Source organism: Phaenicophaeus curvirostris, chromosome 11 (genome assembly GCF_032191515.1).
Source record: "Phaenicophaeus curvirostris isolate KB17595 chromosome 11, BPBGC_Pcur_1.0, whole genome shotgun sequence".
Taxonomy (NCBI): Eukaryota; Metazoa; Chordata; class Aves; order Cuculiformes; family Cuculidae; genus Phaenicophaeus; species Phaenicophaeus curvirostris.
Genome location: NC_091402.1, coordinates 8,132,423 through 8,145,530, shown reverse-complemented (window position 1 = coordinate 8,145,530; position 13,108 = coordinate 8,132,423). Strand labels below are relative to the sequence as shown.

General features: G+C 38.5%; 1 protein-coding gene across 3 annotated transcripts in view; it reads left to right on the top strand.

Moving 5' to 3' along the window:
* Positions 1-13,108, top strand: part of SUCLG2 (succinate-CoA ligase GDP-forming subunit beta) — a 220,790-nt gene that overhangs the window by 165,875 nt on the left and 41,807 nt on the right. The window lies entirely within an intron of this gene.

The following is a 13,108-nucleotide window of genomic DNA, read 5'->3' as shown; positions in this document are numbered from 1 at the left end:
TCTAAAGGCTGGCTTGGGCTCTTTTAAGCTTGAGTTTTCTAAAATATCTGATTTTTCTCTGCATGATAGTTTTGTTTAATTAATGTGCACAGGCTGGAATCTGAGCCTGGTACGCTCTAACACTTCCTGTTGCAGATGGAGATGGAGGTGCAGTTGCTCTTTTCTTTTTGAACAACAGGAGAAGACATTAGTCTGTATATGTTGAGTAGAAGTTACTTATAGAGTTGCATGTTAGCATGCTGAGGTCATCGGTCCTCTTTGCAGAGAAGCAGAATATCTACTGAGACAATACTGATCAGGCATAGGCATTGGAGCGGTGCCAGCTGACCATCCCTGCCACTATGGAATTACGCTTTTGTGTGTAGCCAAAACTTAAGTTGCTGTAGATTTTTGATTTTTTTTTTCATTAAAGAAAATCTGTTGAAGGGCTTTAATCCTTTTTTCTATCTCCTACACTTATGCATCTCTGCTGAAATCCCAGTTTCAACATTTTGCTTCTTTTTGTTGGTCTAGCTTTATCTCCTTTATCTCTTTTCTTTGTGCCTCCGTTCCCTTTCCTCGTGTTCGTTCTGTAATAATAGTTCCTTTAAACCCGCTTTCCTCAGAAAACTGCATTGCTGTAATTCTGTACCCTGTGCAGCACTAAGTGACAAGATACTACAACTTTTCAGACAAAGGAGGATATTGTTTGCACTAAAATTTAAAGGGAAAATCAAGAGGAAAATCAACAGTACAAAATAAGCACAAATTAACTCCATGTTGTGAGGTCTTTGCAGATTTAACTCTTCCTGCATGTTTTTAAGGCGTGTAATAGTACCCTAAGTAGTACCCTGACAGCTCACCTCTACTGGAGACAGTCATCTGCAGTATTTGAAACATTATTCCATGATCTTTTTGTGTTACCATAGACCTGGGTCGTGCTGACCTTTTATTTGTAGAGGTCTAGGTTTGTGTTCTCAACACCACAGGAAGAGAATCTGTTGTCTCCTTCTACTGGTCTCATAAGCTTCAAGCCATTAACATACCTGAAAGAACAGAGACCCGGAGAAGAGGAGAAGTAAAATATCTTGCCTGGGGCAGAAGGGAGGCAGGATGGGCTTTGAGATTCATGCCTGAGAGTTTTCTTCCTTGTCTGATGCTAGCAGACACTGTTCTGCTTGTCTTCATTTGTGTGAGTTTTAGCTATTCTCAGGACATTATATGAAGGTTTGTTTGTGCGTGTTTGAGTTGTTCTGCAGCGCGTGCTTAGTGTGATGATCAAGGTTTAGCTCAGATGTAATTTAGTTCTGAAACTTATATTAGCGATGGAGGAGCAGGTGCAGTAAAGTCTTAGATACACAACTTAGCTGATGATTATCACTATGCTAAATAAGTTCTTCTGTCTGGTACAGCACAAACAGCAGGTATTAATTTTGCTGATGAAACTTAGTGAGTTTAAACAATTTTGAAACAGAAAGGGATTTCAGTAACTCGGCTATATAGCATCTGCGTGCCCATTTGACTTGTAAATATGTTCTTCTTCTGTTATATATTCTGCTTATATATTACTGCTTAACACTAGCTACTCTCACCAGGGCAAGTGTAGCTATGCAAATTGAGACAATGGGACAAAGTGCAAGGTAGCTGATTTGCTCCTGGTTTTATCTGCCTGTTGTCAGTGTCTGTGATTTTTTTTTTTTTAAAGGAGGGGTTTTTTTGTTGCAAAAGGTTACCCACTGGCCCATAGATAGAAATACTGTCTCTGGAGTCAGTGACCCTTTTATACTCGGCTGGTCTTGTTTGCAGTCTGCCATATCTGGTACTTCCTAGGTCAGACAAGTCATTCCAATGGTTTTGAATTACTTTCTTTTCGCTAGCTAAATTCACAAACCTTTTTTTCTCTTTTCTTCCTTCCTGCCTGTCTTTTTTTTATAAGTTTGTGCTATATATCTGCTTTGGCAGAAGATGAACCATCATCCTTCTTTTCAGGTAGTAACAGAAAAAAGGAAGATGACTCAATTCTGGAGGTTCACACTGCTGGGAGACACCATGGGAGCTTCATTGCTTCTCTTTGTCCCACAGTCAAGTAGAAGAAATTGTTTATTTCTGTATTTCAGAGGTTCTGAGTGATGCCTAGTTCTCCCCGGCATGAATGAATTGTTTCAGCCAGCCTCACTGAAGTCCTCCTCATCCTTGAGTACTCTCACATCCTTACCAAGCTCAACAGGTGCTTGGTTTTGTTTGTGCTGAAGACCTGGACTGTTATGTTTGCCATGTGATGATTGGTTTTAGGCTTCATCAAAGTTTTGGAGAAGCTAAAGCTCAGAAAAAGTAGTCTTGTTAATAAATCTGCTGTCCATGGCACTGAGGCTTCGTTGCCGTCTCAGCCCTTTGCTTTCGCATGGAGTCATCCTGCATATATCACATTCCTGAATCCCTGCAGATATTTCTCTGTTTTTTTAATGCACATTTCAGAGAGACTCGGTACCAAATTTCAGAGGTCAGGCTGGCTGAATTGGGGTTTTGAAGACCTTAGAGGGCCTTATGAAAGCCCATAATGAGTAGATTCTTGGTGAAATGTATTTAGTGAATATGCTTAGGCAAAGGCCAAAAGCAGCTTACCTATAAGCTGAAGCAAGTCACATCCTCTGCCTTTTTGTCTCATGCTGGCTTAATAAAATAAAAATAATATTGTATAAGTTACTGGTATGGGAGAGTTGCCTATTAATGCTGACGTAAATGGTACAGGTACTAGGGATGTGACAAAGACATAGAACTACCTGGTCTTTCCTCAGGCATTTGACCACACATCATCCCTTTCCTTGGTTCTGTGCCCCTAGCAGGGGCTAAAATACAGAAATATGAGTAAAACAAAGTCAGCTGTATGTAGGTGTGTTTTACCGTTCACTGGCTCTAGTCCTGAACTTAACTGTTGACTCCTGTTAGAAAATATCACTGAAATATAGGCAGTTAAAGTCCAAAACTGTTTGTTGTTCTTGTTCTCCTTTTCCCCCTAGAGCTCCTTTCATAGGCTTTTTTGAAGCCTGTCATCGGTGATACAGCTAAAGACTTATGAAATCAATTGATGTTAGCAAGTGTTTGCTTGTCATTTAAGCAAAATACTGTTGACAGATCGACAAACATCTCTCTGAAAAAATAGTGCATATTGGCATCTGTTAACTCATATCCAAGGAATAATTAAAATAAAACACACACACAAAATGTAGCTTGAGTTTTTTATCCTTTAGTTATTCTTTAGTCCAAATTCAAATTATTGTTTTATTAATATGGAAAAGGCATTCTTGTTCCTGTCACTTTGCTTCTTTGCATATGTCAGATGCATCTCTCTGTCCACCTCGGTGACTGGAACAGTAATGGCATTGATGTGTCCTGCCATTAAATTGCATGTGAAGGAGAGGTCTCGGGGCTTTTATTTCCCAGGCATCTGAGAGAGTGAGCAGAATTCTGAAAGAGGTTATCATTAAATCATAATTTTGCAATTTGCTTATTTTCCGGCTGTGCTTGGTGTGAAAGGAATACAGTTTATCGATCCTTATTATATAAGACATTTTTATCACCAGTTTACCCTTTTGGCTTGAGGGAATTTTAGTACTAGTTTTCTTAACATTATGTGGCAACAAAAGGGATAACATTGTACTAAAAGGAAAGATTTGGGATATTCTTTTCTGAGATTCCAGAAATAAAAATAAGGTTGCCTCATATAATTTTTTTGGTCCTTATATTGGGTGAATTAATTCAGAATTGGGTGAGCTAGTTCAGTTAAGACAATTCAGGAAGTCTGCAAACATTCAGGTAGTTTGGAGTGTGGTAGCTGTATTCGATTGTTACTGGAGTGTTTGCTCTCCCTCCGCAACTTTAAGAAGCACCTGCTCCCAGCTTTAGGGGGAAAAGGCACCTTTGAGTATGGTTCCTAACCAGGCTTGTCTATGTAGCTGAGGGGTTTGTCTTAAGTAGTGAAAAAAAATCTCTTATTCAATGCTTCTGTACCTGGTGTTTGACTGTTGGGTTACAAGGGTTTTGGGTAGAGAAACTGTTTGGGAGTTGCCAGGTGTCTGTTCTGTTCCCAGCCAATTATTTCCTTCATCCTGCCTGCTGAGGCATCATTTCAAACAGCCCAGAAGAAAAGAGTGGAAGAAGAGGGGAGTGTTGTCACATGGCATTCCTGATCCAGGATTGAGCACCGAGACATTATAATCACATCAAATAAAAATAATGTCAGCAGCCAAGTAGTGAGTGCAGGCAGTTTGAAGAGCTGTTTAATGTGATCTGCAGAGTGCCTGTTGTGCTATTAGTCATGCCAGTCAGTCAAGGCTATCAAGTCTGTCTTGACTAAGAGGAAGACTTTCAGCTTGAACATCAAAGGCAACATTAGGAAACAAAGAACCAGCTCGTTTGATTTCCTTCTAGGGCTGCCTTTGCCCACTGATGAGAGTGGTTATTATTGCTGCGAGTCCTGGAAGTCTTGCATAGAGTGGGAGGGGGAGCGTTGGAGAGTGGGAGGAGGACTATTGAGCTTTAAAAGTCATATGTGAAAAATAACATGTAGAGGCTTTAAAAATATATAAATTAGATCAGCCACTCTTGCTATGACAGTGAGCCTCATCCTAGTTAGAGCACAGGCTGATTGTGAACAATTTGTCATCCATTTTCTGCATTTACCTTACTAACTGTCAGTCGTGGATTTCTCAGTGTTACAAATAAGGCAAAACCATAAATCAGCAGGTTAAGATAACCTCTATCACACATGCAGACTATGTCAGTGTGTGTATGGTGCTGAAGTAAAAAATGAAGTGTAAAAAGTGTGCAGTTATGGATGCATAATAGAGTGTTTGCACTGGATTTGTTTGAATTGTCAGATTGCATGTCATTTCAGATAATGCAGAGCAACTCTGTTCTTATATAGTCGTTAGAAATCTTTTTGCTTTCTCGTTCAAATATCATGCACCCTTTACACACTTCATTACCCAGCTCTTCTTTACACAGCATGAAAAGTCTTCACGCTTTTTGTTTTTCTCTGGTTCACACAAGAGGGTGAAGCATCGTATTCTGTTTTGAGTACTCTAAAAGCTGTAGCTGAAGAGTTATTGTAGTGAAGAAGTATTTGTGTTATAGAATACTGTTCCACAAGTGCTAACTGCGAGGCCAGTGTTCACACCTCTGCATGGCTGCAGCTAGGGGTCTGCAAATGGTCACACTTGAATTTAGCGGATGCCTTTGAAAGTTCAGGCTTTGACTACTCTCATTTTTCCCCTTCCATGTGAGCTGTGGGTTATAATATTCATCTACCATAGATGGCTGTTCTCAACACTGATTTAAAGTAGATAGTCCATTAAAGAAATTAAGTGTTGTGGAAGTGATAATACTTGCCACTTTTCCTTTACTGTTTATTCTACAGCCCATTTCCTAATGGCAGTTTTGTATTCATTGTTTTTGTAGAAGTAAAATATTAAATTTTGAACAAAAAAGTCATAATAAGCATGTTGTTTTTCTGTTACAATTTTGGCATTTATGTAAGATGATGTCGAATCAATCATTGAAGTGTGCCACATAGTTTTTGGAAGCTGGGTCTTGCTATATCTTCATAATGTTTTCTCCTACTGGTGTGTAGAGAGCCCCTTTCACCTTGTGGGTGCGGAGAGGCCATCCTTTTCTCTTGCTTAAAATACACAGAAGACTCGAATTGCAAAAGGAACAAGACACAAAAAGTGTAATGTTTAAATGCAGCAAAGGAATTTAGGTTAGGTGGTGTGGAAACCGGCCAGCAGAAAAGATAGTTGAGTCCTGCAGCAGTTCATTTTAGGAACTTATAGCCTATCCAGCACCCCAAGTTTTTAAGAACTAAGTAAAAAAAAAAAAAAATTATCCAAGGTGTTTCAGGAAGAGTCGATCCTGCTTTGTGGCTTTGTGGCCAGTGAATGGACTGGAGTTTTCCTTTTTCAGAGAACAGCCCTACACTTAAAGCTGTAATCAGTAGTTTTAGATGCAACAATGCCTTGGCTTCCAAAATTGGTTGAAGTTTGATTACCATCAAACAGTTTGTAGGGGTTGTAGGTTGGCAGTTTGTAGGGGTAAAAAGACCTGTTAGAGCACATAAACATCTTGTAAAGCTGGAAAAGTTGACAAAGATGTATTGTATTTTCAGTCTCAGAAATCTATGCCAATACTTTGCCTTTAACCAAGAGTATTGGAGCAGCTTATATTTCCTCTGTAGCTACTGTAGGACTTCAGTTTATAGGAGTAGTTTTAAGTTTCCCCACATTTTTTATTAGTGCTGCATTGATGAGAAAATACAGATAGAAAATGATAGAGCTTTAACTTTCTTCTAAAGTGTCTTTGTAGTTTTGCAGGAATTAATGTGAAATGACTAGTCATCTTTCAGACCACTTAAAGTATTGAAAAGGCATTCTTTCATTTCACTGAAGTATTTTTAGAGATTGATAGCGTATTGCCAATATTTATGAAAATGTGAGGACAATTATGCATTTAAAATGCATAATTGAATTGTCTTGATTTATAATCAAGAGTAATGTATTTTTCAAGAGCATGTGTAGTATTGAGTCCTAAGTAATTGATATGTAAATATACTTTAACTTGAATCTGCTGTTATTTATAGGCACTGACAAGTTGAATGCCTTTTGGCATTTTAAAGTCAGCTATAATGAATCTTAAAAACTGGATATGAAAATAAACTTACTAAGCAAGAGGAAAACTTGCAGAGATTTTGTAAGTGCCTCCTTTGTGGCAGAATACGGAAAAATCACAAATGTTTCCATAGAAGTTAAGTGCTGAAAAAAAATTGTAGAACATAAACAAATATTGATCAGCTAGGTTTGGATGGTATGTGGGATTTTTGTGTGGCAGTTACACTCTTTGTGGGAGTGTCCCTTGTAAACTAGGGACAGAGGAACAGCCTTTCCCTTTCTTCATAGACAGTCTAGCTTACCATCCTATGATAGCTGCTATGCAGCCAAGACTCGTTGGGTTTTCCTGCTTGGTTGGAGATAACATTTGACTACAGATCAGAGGGATAAAGGACTTTTTATTTGATTCTTTGTTCTAAGGGCTAATCCAGATTAGAAAATCTGGATTCTGGGGTGGCTGAGCCTGTGGTGGGACGTGTTTCAGAGAAGTACATGGTGATGCTTACGGGATGATACGTGTCTATAATACCACTGTGTAGTATTACCCCTCTCGCTCCAGCCCAGGATCTGAAGTAAAGGATGACAGGCAGTAAATCTCTGTCTTGAGACTGTTGCCAGCATCACCTCTACCAGCCAAACCCCTGATGTCCTATCCAGTGTGTGCAATACAACATGCAGTCATGTGTGTGTGCGTGCTAGTATGACCTGGTAAAAGAAAACACCGTGCATAATGCATCAGGGAAGTGCTTAATCCTTTCCTGTACTTTACAAATTGATGAAAATTTTAGAATTTATAGGACTCATTTCACAATTAGTGGGGATGAAAAGGGAAGGTATTTTAGGAATCTCAGTTTGGTAATTCATCTTGGTGAGATGACTAATTTATTATGAATCTATTTATAGATCATCTATCTAGTATACTTATAGGAGAATGAAAGACAAATCATTTGATTATATCAGTAGGAAATAGTATATTAAAAAAGAAAAAGTTGTACGTGTCCTTATTTAAACTCTTCAGCAGAGAAAATCACATTTTAATACTCATTATTTTTAAGTGGTTTGAGGTGTTTTGGCTGTCTAGGAAAGTGTTTGTTCTTTCCATCAAAATGAAGAAATTTAATCACCTTACCTCCATCTGTTCCTGATAGAAACAGGCCTAGATGATGAACTGTATACTTCAAGTAGATGCTTTTAGCCATTTGTACTGGATAAGACAGGCTCTTCCTCTGACAGTGGAATGAATATCAACTGGTGTTACTGATAATTTCAGAAGCACCCTTGATGGATGGAGCACAGGTAGATAGAGCATAAATTAGTTAAAGAACAAGACTCCATTTGGGGAGAAACTTGATGAAACAGGAAAAAAAAATTTAATGAGCATTTTCCCATTGTAAAATTATTTTTTAAAGGCAGAAGACTAAAGAACTTGATGTTGCTAAGATTTTTATTTTAAAGAGACGTCTATAGGTTTTTTGTTTAAAAAAAGGGCATGAGGGATATGAAGCAGGTTTTATTAAATGAGCTTTTTGTCTCTAAGCTGAAAAGGTGACCTAATGCTGCAGTGTCAGGTTCAGTGATTTGGTCACTGGGGAAGGGGGGAGATCTGCATGAATAAATACAGGTGTTGCATGCATCTCTGCTGCAACACTTGTGCATCTGATTTGCATCCTAATATACGAAATAAATCATGATAGGTGATATAGTTTTAACCTATTATTATTAATCCCATGTGCTATCTGAAATGACTGGCACAGCAATATGATCAAGAATAACATGCAGGTCTGGGAAATATGTAGCTTTTTTTATTCCTTGGCATCTTTTTAAGAAAAACATGTGTTAGAAGAGCCATGTCTTTCTATGAAAATAGGATTTTGAGGTGCGGTGTGTCATGTGATATTTTCTGTATTCCACTGCATATGCCTCCCCCCCCTTCATTTTTTAGGGTTGATATGGGAAATGTATTTTTCTATAGTACATAAACTTTGATTTTGGAGCAGGATACACTCTTATCTTCCAAGTCAGAAGAATATGTTTAATTTATATTTGAATAAGAAAATATTCCGTGGCCTGGGTTCATCCATTCATTTGCATAGTGGAGCACAGACTGATGAAAACGCTTTGGAAGAGATAAAAATTATTTGAAATATGGATTAAGGAAAAAGGGAGTAACTATTTCTTTCCCTTCAATCTCTGTTTTGTTTCAGGTGGGACTGAATTATTTCACAACTTCATTATTCATACTCCAATTCAACAAGATATTCAAACCTGTTTCAAGTTTAATATTTTATTATCTATTATTCTGAGTGGCTGGGTAAAGCTGAAATAAATGAGCCTATTCACTTTTAAAGCTTGTCATGTGCTTAAGTACTTGGTAAATCAAGTCCACGTCTGCTACAAATGAGTAGTTCTTACTCTTGTTGCTAGAGGTTTAGTTTTATCACCTAACAGAAACTCTGTCCTCTTATAGGGAGTTGAGAATTGGTCCTGTTTCTCAAGTTACATAATCCATGTTGTATCCTTCAATATTTGCCTTACTAGGCAGTCTTTAAAATGAGGTATTTTCTTTAGAGTAATGTGAAAACTGGAGACCTTCTCTCTTATAGTTCTCATACTTTTGATAGCAATCTGCTGAAAATGCAACTTATTTCATCTCCTAGGGCCCCAGTTCTTTTGTGCGTCATCTGGAGAGGGTAGAAGAATAGGAGGGATATTCCAAACAGGCTCAGTTGCACAGAAGTTCAACCAATTCTGATGGCTCCAATATTCATGTTACCAACTGTGAGTGGGGGAGAGTGGTAATTTAGGACTGATGCAAAGTCCACAGAAACAACCACATCAGTCAAAAGCTGGGCAAAACTTGGGAACTCCTTCTGCAAATGTATTGGATTTTGTGGGTGTTTTCATAGACTTGATGTTGCCTTCCAGCTTAAGATGTTCCTTGATTCTATGTTTCCAACTATCCCTGAGAAAACACATTAGTGTGTGTTGTTTATATCTTGTACTGTAAACACATCTTGTTCACTTGATCTTTCAGTGACTTTGGCTTGATGTGTAGCCCTGAGCTTTGTTAACTTTTTGCATTTTCCTTAGGTTTCTAGCTCATACCTTTGGGGAGGGAAGTAGTTTTCATGTGGATCTTTTTGTTGTTTTGTTTTCTAAACTTCTCTCTCCATCCTCTAAAATCCATGTTTGGTTTGCACTCCCAAACACCACAGGAGATTCTGTCTAACTCTGGTGAATGGAGAGTAGGAAATCTTCACTCCCCTGTATTTCCCTTCCTTTCATAACAACTCTGAGGATGTTACTTCTCTCTTCTCTTTATTCAGCAGAATCCAGCCTTCATTAGCTATGTGAGTACCTTCTAAAACACTGGACGGGAAAGTAATCTTAAATACCTCTATTTAAGAAATGTATTCATTATTAAAATGACAATATGGATTCCTTTCTAAAATGTGGACAGAAAGTCTAATGAAAACTGTAATGAATAATTCAACCTTCTACCGTCAAGGATAGATTTATTCCTACAGATCTATAAGCAAAATTAGATATTCTCTTTTTTTAATTGGGTAAAGTGTACTTACAAACTCACTGAGAAAGGTTATATATCTCATGGTGGTGCCAGTACTTCTCATGGAATTACAGGGGAGTTACCTCTGGTGCCAAATGCCCAGGGAAGAGATTCCATACAGGTGGAGGCAGCAAAGAGCTATGGAAGCCACAAGGTGGACAACTGCTGTCTTTTGGCGTAGGTTGCAAAGCTTGGATCTTGTATAGCTCTGCTTGTCAAGACAAAAGTGGGTCCCAATTTCCAAGCATTTTCCCATGTCTTATTGTAAAGCAAAATAGAAATCATAAGTTTTTTGGTTTGTTGGTTTGGGTTTTGGTTTTTTGGTTTTTTGTTTTGGTTTTTTTTTCCTCCGGTGGCGTTAACTGAATGGTAATGGAAACTTTCACTTTAACTGAAGTTAATTGAAAATCTCAGATTCTTTTAAATGAAAACTGATGATTTTTCTTTTGGTTGATGGAAGACCACACATTTCTTAAGTGGAACAGGATGGACTTGAAAAAAAAAAAAAAGCTGAAAACTCAGTTTTTAATTAATTCCTTTTTAATAAAAAATGCTCAAACATTTTGAGCCAAATGGCTTTGAAAATTCCAGATAAAGTAAAAGAAGTGCCTGTGTGTGGGAAGACAGTTGGATAATCCCTGACCAAGTAGATTTTACTGAACTTCCAAAAATTATTCAGAGGTTTTGTTTTCTAGCAGAAGAAACGCAAAATTTTTTAAGAATTTTTTTCAAGCCATTAGAAGAGTTGATCAAGAATAAGGTAGCCTTACTTGTAGCAAATTGTTATATAATTTGTTACGGTTGGCAGAGTGGAGCAGGTACTGTGTTATATCAGATATTCTGAATGAAGAGAATAATGCTTACAGGACACCATTTTCATCTTGAATGTTCTGCTACAGCTTAAAAATATCTTTTTCTATTCTTTTTTACTTATATACACATTTTAATCATCAATTAAGAAGGGGAAAAGGCAAGCTAGACTTTATTTCATATTTTTATACCTTCTTTTTGCTACAGTGAAGCATTAATGGCGGTGTCTGTGGGTATCCAGATATGTATATGTGGTTGCTGCTCTTATGCCATTTGTGTGCACGTTTGCACCACCTTTTTTTGTATGCAGTGTTGAGTGTTGCTGAACTTTAGAACCCGTTTCTGATTATTTAAGGTAAGCCTAAGCAACCAAAAGAGCTGCAGAGCACCAGATGTGCATTTACCACGAGTGTGAGGGGAAAAGGAGTGTGCTCTGTTGCTGCTCACTAGCAACTGCAGCTACCGTTACGGAGGGCAGCACTGCCTTACTGCAACCAAGAACGCCTGAAGTGCCTCAGTGTAAGCAACACAGTGGCCCTGCCACCACTGTCACCTTCCCTGGAGGTGTTTAAGGGACGGGTAGACGAGGTGCTGAGGGACCTTGTTTAGTGTTTGATAGGAATGGTTGGACTCGATGATCCGATGGGTCTTTTCCAACCTGTTGATTCTATGATTCTATGAAAACTGCATTCCAGTGTGGTTACCATTTCATCTGTCCATTTAAGCCAGTATTCACTTTACCAGAAAAGGGAGCGAAATCTCTCTTGTGTCAGCTCAGCCAGATGGGGCTGTGTTTACAGACAGGCTCCAGCCGAGAAGGATGTTAAGCTAAAGCTAACATAAAGCTCTGTCCTTTGATAGAGCAATGCCAACTTCATGATTAAAGCAGAAGCCTTCATGTAAACTATGGATGACTCTCGTGCATGGCAAATTTGGAATTAATAGGGATAATAGAGGAAAAGAGTAAAAGCATCTCATTAAGAAAATAGATTACGTACGTGCTTATTTGGTGTAGATAAGATTAAAACTTGAAAATGCTGAGGATCTCTTTTTTCTTAACTAAATCTTGATTAAGTCAACCTCCCAAAATACCATTACAGTCCTGTAACTGGCAAAAAAAGAAGAATCAATTATTGGATAGAAATGAATGAATGTGCAGAGTCAATGTTTTATAGTAGATGGTGAAAGTTAAATGCCTGATGCACAGCAAATCATTTGATTTAAAGGTTTGGGAGTGCAATGCTTGACTTCTCATTGAAGAAATATAAAAGAACAAATTGCTATTTGCTGGAAAGTCACAGAAACCTTATCAGAATTGTTTGGTTCCTGCTGCTCCCTGGAGGTTTTCCGCTCTAACCATTGACTGAGTATGTGCTTTCTGAATTGTGAAGGATTTGCAAAACTTCCATGGGGCCCTATGCAGTTTTTCGGGGGGGGGGGGGTATTAATTAGCATCTCAAATACATTTTTATTTCCACTTAGTCATACAAACTATGGAAGTAGTTGAACTGAAGAGATAAAATAAAAGCAACTTAGGCAAAGGTGATGCCTACATTTTAGCAACATTTGTTTAGCTCCCTTAATAATGTTAAAAGTCTGTTGAACTTCAATAAAAAGGCAGATGGGTTCAACTTTCCCCCCTGCCAGTGGAACAGGTTTCCCCTTACTGACCACTGCAGCTTTTAGGCCTTTTATCAATGAACTTCCTTCCTGCACTTGTAGTATCGGTGGTCAGCTCTGTCATTCTGTTCTGTCAGGGAGTCAGGTCTGTGGCTGTTTGGTACATCAGAGATAATGCTGCGTGGCTGCACCCTCCTCCTCTTCCTTTGCATCTTCACTCATCGACACCACAGGGAAAAAGCTGAATGCGCTACATCGGCAGAAGGCTAAACCTGTAAAAACAGGGAAGGGTTGGGTGCCTGAACTGGCTTGTTCCTAGATCAGATGAGTAGTTCCTGGAGGACAGTGCTAGTTGAGATAAGTTTCAGGCCTTCACACCTGTTGTTGGTCCCTTCTTCACATCAGACTCTTGACATTCTTCCTTGCACTGTGCCATGCTTCCATCTTCCAGTGCTCCTATTTAATTCAG